Genomic DNA, 8840 nt, shown 5'->3' with positions numbered 1-8840 from the left:
AGTACTAAGACTAAGACTAACCTTTGTCAGCCCTTAGTACAAATAATTAGAAGTAAAAACTAGAAACTAAGGTAAGAACTGGAAAAAATGTTTAAATAAACGTTTTGGAGCGTCAAATTTTACATAGAAATGATCACTATACTTTTTTTGCTCAGATCAAAATTAACCGAGATAGGGTGGCTAGAAGCTAGGGAATGACAATAGCAAAAAATATATATAATTTTTATTCAATTTGTTGGGAAAATTATAAATTTCAATTAAGATTTTTTTTAATTCTCCTCGAGAAGGGGTGAAAAATATAAATAAAGTATCTTTTTCCAAATTTGAGAGAAACGAGTAAGGACTTTAAAAAAACGTTTCAATAAAAGTTGTCCTCTAGCTTCTACCCACCCTATCTCGGTTAATTTTGATTTGAACAAAAAGCATAGAGACCATTTTTATGTAAAATTGAAAGCTCTACAACTTTTATTTGAACTTCTTTTTCTAGTCCTTACCTTTTTCCCTAAAATTTAAAAAAAATAATTTTATTTATTTATTTCACTTCTCCTCGGGTGCGAATGTAAAAAAAATCTTTCACGATTTCGTTTTCAGATCTTTCAAAGTAACTTATATCAAAAATTCAAGTTTTTACCAACTCACTTCGTTTTTGAAGGCCTGTTTTCATGGATAAACGGCGTAGAAGGCAGCTATCATCTAGTTAAAACACACAATCATAAATTCCTTTTCTATATTTTCTAAACTCGGAGAGAATTCTCCGGTTATTTATTGCTCGGATGCATTTTAAAAGTACAAGCTCGTAAATCAACATTGTTTTCGTTAATTCTGTAAATTATTCGAAAAGGAAGAGGAAAATTTGCACTGCTCAACTTGATATCGGACCGAACTACGACGACCGGGCAAAACTTCCGGAAAAGCACCTTGAACCGTACGTGCTATCGGCATTTTCCACTTCGCCTTCGTTCCGAAATAATTTCCCGAACGCTCAGATTAAAACGGGGCCATAATTTATATAGATAATAATCCAATTAGAGCCATAATGCAGCTCTGCCAGCGAATTTCTATATTAAGGTCGTAATTAAATTATTGGGAACAAATATTAATTAAAGGAAATTACTATCCATTTCATTATCTATCTAGATTCGATTGCGAGCCCACACATACACACTATTGTGACTTGAAAACAATATAATTTTGTCGCTTTACAAAAGGAAAATTGAATTGTGGAGCTAATGACATTTCCGATAGAATTGTTCAACTTATTAACGAGGAGAATAATTTCGTTGTTTTCTTGGGTGTAAGTAATTATTAAAGGATGGCTTTCATCATAGGTTTGAACAAAAATTACTTCCCACTAACTCTAGTTAAAAAAAAATGCTTAACCTATGGTCATTTTTATAGTAGTTTTATATTTACCTTTATCATGCCAAAAGTAATATTTATTACTCTTATTTTTGAAGCAAAACTTCTGTATGCGCGCTGTCTAACCAAACCAAATCTAACCTAACCTAACCCAGCATTAAAATTGGATCTCTGGTAGTACCGACTAGCCTCAGCTTGTACAATACAGCCAATATATTTTATTATTGGACTACACGGAACGCGACCGAAGAAGGCAACTATCATCTAGTTAAAACACACAATCGTAAATTTCTTTTCTATATTTTCTAAACTTGGAGAGAATTCTCCGGTTATTTATTGCTCGGATGCATTTTAAAAGTACAAGCTCGTAAATCAACATTGTTTTCGTTAATCCTCTAAATTATACGAAAAGGAAGAGGAAAATTTGCACTGCTCAACTTGATATCGGACCGAACTACGACGACCGGGCAAAACTTCCGGAAAAGCACCTTGAACCGTACGTGCTATCGGCATTTTCCACTTCGCCTTCGTTCCGAAATAATTTCCCGAACGCTCAGATTAAAACGGGGCCATAATTTATATAGATAATAATCCAATTAGAGCCATAATGCAGCTCTGCCAGCGAATTTCTATATTAAGGTCGTAATTAAATTATTGGGAACAAATATTAATTAAAGGAAATTACTATCCATTTCATTATCTAGATTCGATTGTGAGCACACACATCTTGTGACTTGGAAACAATATAATTTTGTCGCTTTACAAAAGGAAAATTGAATTGTGGAGCTAATGGCATTTCCGATAGAATTGTTCAACTTATTAACGAGCAGAATAATTTCGTTGTTTTCTTCGGTGTAAGTAATTATTAAAGGATGGCTTTCATCATAGGCTTGAACAAAAATTACTTCCCACTAACTCTAGTTAAAAAAAATGCTAAACCTATGGTCATTTTTATAGTAGTTTTAGATTTACGGTTTATCATGCCAAAAGTAATATTTATTACTCTTATTTTTGAAGCAAAACTTCTGTATGCGCACTGTCTAACGAAACCAAATCTAACCTAACCTAACCCAGCATTAAAATTGGATCTGTGGTAGTAACAACTAGCCTCAGCTTGTACAATACAGCCGATATATTTTATCATTGGACTACACGGAACGCGACCGAAGAAGGCAACTATCATCTAGTTAAAACACACAATCGTAAATTTCTTTTCTATATTTTCTAAATTTGGAGAGAATTCTCCGGTTTGGAGAGGTTGCTCGGATGCATTTTGAAAGTACAAGCTCGTAAATCAACATTGTTTACGTTAATCCAATTTACTGAATTAACGTAAAGGAAGAGGAAAATTTGCACTGCTCAACTTGATATCGGCCCGAACTACGACGGCCGGGCAAAACTTCCGGAAAAGCACCTTGAACCGTACGTGCACTCCCAGAAACAATCATCAAATGAATCTGCACTCCCATAAACCTAATACTCTGGACATCTGCGTTTGCTGTTTCTAAGTCCCTAAGAGAGAAAACCATCCTATTGGTTTTGTCAGGATTCAGGAGCAACCTACTGGCACAAAACCATGCCTCAACATGGCCCCGCACTACCTCACTCCCCCCCCATGGCACCCCTCAATAACTCAGATGAGAAGGCCACTGTTGTGTCATCAGCGAAAAGTGTAAATTTAGATGGAGAGTCTATATATGGTAAATCGTTGATATATATCAAAAATAGAATTGCTCCGAGCACTGAGCCCTGGTGCACTCCAATAGTAACATGACTCATCGCTGATGACCCCCCATTGACCCTCACAACCTGAACTCTAGCAGTAAGATAGGAACGCATGGAATTAATACTATCCAGACTAAAATTGTACCTTTCAAGCTTCCGTAACAGTATGTCATGTGGTACACAATCGAATGCCTTACTGAGATCGCAAAATAAGGCCCCTGTAAAGTCCAGACTATCAAAAGACTCCAGAACACAAGACACATGGTCCAGAATACCAAGAACCGTATTCCTATTTTTTCTGAAGCCAAACTGGCACGGTGTAAAGAGATTATTGCTCTCGAAGAAATGCGTTAACCTCGAAGCAATACACTTCTCAAAGATCTTTGAGATGATAGGCAGTAGAGAGATGGGCCTATAATTACCAGGATCTTTAGGGTTGCCTTTTTTAAAAACAGGCGTTATTTGGGCTGTAATGAAGTTCATAAATTTTCTGGGCCACCCTGTATATTATATTGATATTATACTAGAATAATAGAGACTTGATTCTCTTGTAATAATGACAGGCAGGGTATGTTATTGTTAACTCATTATTGTAATGAACTTCATTAATGTTTCTATTGTTGAATTAAATAAGTTAAATATTTAATTGCCATTTTGTAAGAGAGTTTTGATCGGTTTTGGTCGCCGTGGTTCGGTGCGAGAAACCGAGACGTTTGCGCCGCTCGCCCTACCAGTGCAGGTTGAGTGGAGGGGAGCGTAGTCGAGTACCTCGGCAGTACTGGCACTACAGAGTTAGTTGTGTGGTCGCACGTGAACAGTGAAGTTCGAGTCCGGAGTGCCCTGCCAAGTGTCCTGCCGCCAGCTGCCAGCCGCCTGCCGCCTGCCGCCGTATTGTATAAGGTAAGCACCCACCGCCAAAGTGATCGAGAGTAGGTCGTATTCTTTTTATTGTTAATACCGTTTACTTTACTGCCTTGACGCGTTATAGGGATAAGGGAGACAGAGATAGTTAGAACGCGCGATCGCATTAGCTAGCAAAAACTTGTATTCGTTCAGGGCCAACCGTCTTCTAGCAGGTAGGGGAGCTGAACGGATCCCGTGAACGCGAAGACCGATTTCTTTTATTAAAAAGGAGACAGAGATAGTTAGAACGCGCGATCGCATTAGCTAGCAAAAAACTTGTATTCGTTCAGGGCCAACCGTCTTCTAGCAGGTAGGGGAGCTGAACGGATCCCGTGGACGCGAAGACCGATTTCTTTTATTAATAAGGGAGACAGAGATAGTTAGAACGCGCGATCGCATTAGCTAGCAAAAACTTGTATTCGTTCAGGGCCAACCGTCTTCTAGCAGGTAGGGGAGCTGAACGGATCCCGTGGACGCGAAGACCGATTTCTTTTATTAAAAAGGGAGACAGATAGCGGTTAAGGTAGTACAGTAAATACCCGGGTCGCGAATGTTCTTGGAACTAAAGCAGGATCTCGTCTATCCCGCGACTGGTTCTGTAGTTCCCGTATTCTCATCAGGAGCGCCGTGGGATCTCGCCGACATCCCGAGGTGGTCCTGACCGGGCGGTGTGGACTGCGCTTATCCAGGCGACTAACCGAGACGCCGTTTCGTTCTACTGCGCACGATCCAGGGCTCGCGTGCGTACCTATCCCACAGGACTCCGTTTCGTCCTACTGCGAACGATTCAGGGCTCGCGTGCGTACCTATCCCACAGGACTCCGTTTCGTCCTACTGCGACCGATTCAGGGCTCGCGTGCGTATCTATCCCACAGGACGCCGTTTCGTTCTACTGCGCACGATTCAGGGCTCGGGTGCGTAATTATCCCACAGGACGCCGTTTCGTTCTGCTGCGAACGATCCAGGGCTCGCGTTTGTTTATCCCGGGACGTCTGTAACGACGTCGCCGACGTTTAGAAAGTCGGGTTATAAAATAGTATATCGCTCCGGTACGTACATGTCTGTGTTTACTAGGACGCCGTTAAGTTAGACGCCGGTTAGAAACTCGCGTCGTTTTATTTACTAGGACGTCATGTCAAAACCGCGCTTTGAATTCGCGTGATAAAATCGGACAGTGAGTTGCATATCGAGATTATACGGTCAAAACTCTAGAGGTGCTCGATTGTTGTAAATTTTATTTTACGAGTCATTAATTATAAATTTTCTTTCACTTTCATTACAATGTAAAGTCGTGAAACTTCCTGGGGTATTTAGCATATAGTTAATTAATTAAATAAAGCCTTAATGTTATGTTATGGTTAACTGTGTGTTTTATTTCTTTTCATTTCATCACTCCCTGGTATCTCCACTGTATAAAAGCTACCCGTATTGGCGAAACGTGGACCTCTTCCACTATAAATAACAGAGGTGGCGCCCGAGAGATTTAAATTTACTACTGTACGCCAGTAAGGCTATTTATTTTTCACTGAACCAAAGAAAAATAAATTGAGACTCTTACAAAATTGGCTTCACGACTTTAAATTGTAATGAAAGTGAAAGAAAATTTATAATTAATGACTCGTAAAATAAAATTTACAACAATAATCGAGCACCTCTAGAGTTTTGACCGTATAATCTCGATATGCAACTCACTGTCCGATTTAATCACGCGAATTCAAAGCGCGTTTTTGACATGACGTTCTAGCAGATAAAACGACGCGAGTTTCTAACCGGCGTCTAACTTAACGGCGTCCTAGTAAACACAGACATGTACGTACCGGAGCGATATACTATTTTATAACCCGACTTTCTAAACGTCGGCGACGTCGTTACAGACGTCCCGGGATAAACAAACGCGAGCCCTGGATCGTTCGCAGCAGAACGAAACGGCGTCCTGTGGGATAATTACGCACCCGAGCCCTGAATCGTGCGCAGTAGAACGAAACGGCGTCCTGTGGGATAGATACGCACGCGAGCCCTGAATCGGTCGCAGTAGGACGAAACGGAGTCCTGTGGGATAGGTACGCACGCGAGCCCTGAATCGTTCGCAGTAGGACGAAACGGAGTCCTGTGGGATAGGTACGCACGCGAGCCCTGGATCGTGCGCAGTAGAACGAAACGGCGTCTCGGTTAGTCGCCTGGATAAGCGCAGTCCACACCGCCCGGTCAGGACCACCTCGGGATGTCGGCGAGATCCCACGGCGCTCCTGATGAGAATACGGGAACTACAGAACCAGTCGCGGGATAGACGAGATCCTGCTTTAGTTCCAAGAACATTCGCGACCCGGGTATTTACTGTACTACCTTAACCGCTATCTGTCTCCCTTTTTAATAAAAGAAATCGGTCTTCGCGTCCACGGGATCCGTTCAGCTCCCCTACCTGCTAGAAGACGGTTGGCCCTGAACGAATACAAGTTTTTGCTAGCTAATGCGATCGCGCGTTCTAACTATCTCTGTCTCTTTTAATAAAAGAAATCGGTCTTCGCGTCCACGGGATCCGTTCAGCTCCCCTACCTGCTAGAAGACGGTTGGCCCTGAACGAATACAAGTTTTTGCTAGCTAATGCGATCGCGCGTTCTAACTATCTCTGTCTCCCTTATCCCTATAACGCGTCAAGGCAGTAAAGTAAACGGTATTAACAATAAAAAAGAATACGACCTACTCTCGATCACTTTGGCGGTGGGTGCTTACCTTATACAATACGGCGGCAGGCGGCTGGCAGCTGGCAGCAGGACGCTGGCAGGGGCACTCCGGACTCGAACTTCACTGTTCACGTGCGACCACACAACTAACTCTGTAGTGCCAGTACTGCCGAGGTACTCGACTACGCTCCCTCCACTCAACCTGCACTGGTAGGGCGAGCGGCGCAAACGTCTCGGTTTCTCGCACCGAACCACGGCGACCAAAACCGATCAAAACTCTCTTACAAAATGGCAATTAAATATTTAACTTATTTAATTCAACAATAGAAACATTAATGAAGTTCATTACAATAATGAGTTAACAATAACATACCCTGCCTGTTATTATTACAAGAGAATCAAGTCTCTATTATTCTAGTATAATATCAATATAATATACAGGGTGGCCCAGAAAATTTATGAACTTCATTACAGGGCAATCTTCAGTGTATCTAGAAAAGTGTTTTCTCTGAAACTCTGATTAATAAGTTTAGTTAGAGGACCTATTAGTTGGTTTTTGACCGACTTGATGAGCTTTACATTTAATCCAAACACATCAGAGCTATGCTTATTTTTCAGGCCATCAATAACATATCTGATCTCAATAGGTGATATGCCAGAGAAAAAGAATGGGGTCTCACTGACAGCAAAATCATGCACGAACTCAAGAGGATCAACCCGAGATGGTGGTATTAATTCTACTATATCGTGAGCAATATTGGTGAAGTAGGTGTTAAATGTATCCGCTGTTATATCACATTTTTGATCGCACTTCTTACTGGATCCTCTACGCTGGTCAATGATTTGCCACACAGCTTTTGATGGGTTACTAGATCCGGCAATAATGCGATCACATGATCTAACTTTGGCTTCCTTAATGGCATTTCTATATTGTAGTTTATAGTTTTTGTATTCCAGTTTTATCCGCGCATGATCATGCTGTCTACTCAATGCATCAAGTAGTTGTAGATGACTATCCATTTCATTATCTAGATTCGATTGCGAGCACACACACATACACATACTGTTGTGACTTGGAAACAATATAATTTTGTCGCTTTCAAAAAAGGAAAATTGAATTGCGGAGCTAATGACATTTCCGATAGAATTGTTCAAATTATTAATGAGGAGAATAATTTAGTTGTTTTCTTTGGTGTAGATAATTATTATTTAGAGATGACTTCTACTTTCCATCATAGGTTTAAATAAAAATTACTTTCTACCACCTCTAGTTAAAAAAATTGCTTAACCTATGGTCATTTTTATAGTAGTTTTATTCTTACATTTATCATGCCAAAAAAGATATTTATTACTCCAATTTTTGAAATGAAACATCTTTACGCTCGCTGGGAGTAAAAATTCAAGACCGTGAGAAGGCCAACTTGACCGTTCACGACACGTGTCACTGTGACAGTTAGTTTTGACGTAAGAAAAGACAAAAGTTAATGTCGTCCGATCGCGACCAAATTTGGTGGGTAGGTTATGTTAGCGACGGTGCACACAGTCCCACCCTGCAAAGTTGAATACGACATTTCATTTTTACATGTTCATCAGGGTGGGACTAAGGATTTGGTATTGAAGAAAAATGTGGGTCGATTTCGGAAAAATTGGGGACGAGCTACAGGATGACGCCCTGGACGTTTTGAAACGATGCGCAAATCCTTCCCTTTAATAGTTGTTAGTAAGAAGTTTTACTTCAAATATACGCACATAATGCCCACCTATTTTTTTTACAGTTTATTCTTGATTTTACAACAAACAATGGGATATACCTCCCGACACGTTAAATATTTAGCACCGGTTAGGCTAATTTGTTTTACTACCTACGATAAGTTGGTTTTCGTTTGGATTAATCACAATGCTATTTACAAAACATAACTTTGCTCTTATTCTAACGGCGAACATTTTTTTTTTCATCAAGTAATATTTTTGTATTAACACAAATATAATAAATGATATTTGGGTGTACGAGATATATACCTATATACGAGAGGAAATATTACCGATTGTTATTTTAAAGATCACTGTACCTGATCATTTTTTGTGGGTGCGCGTGCGTCTCGAAAGTGGCTCATTACTTTTTTATTTTTTCAGATAAAAAAACAGATTTGGTATGTTAGAATATGACATAAA

The sequence above is a fragment of the Sitophilus oryzae genome, unplaced genomic scaffold, assembly GCF_002938485.1.
Source record: "Sitophilus oryzae breed Bouriz unplaced genomic scaffold, Soryzae_2.0 scaffold_1297_pilon_pilon, whole genome shotgun sequence".
Lineage (NCBI taxonomy): Eukaryota > Metazoa > Arthropoda > Insecta > Coleoptera > Curculionidae > Sitophilus > Sitophilus oryzae.
This window is presented reverse-complemented; position numbering follows the sequence as displayed.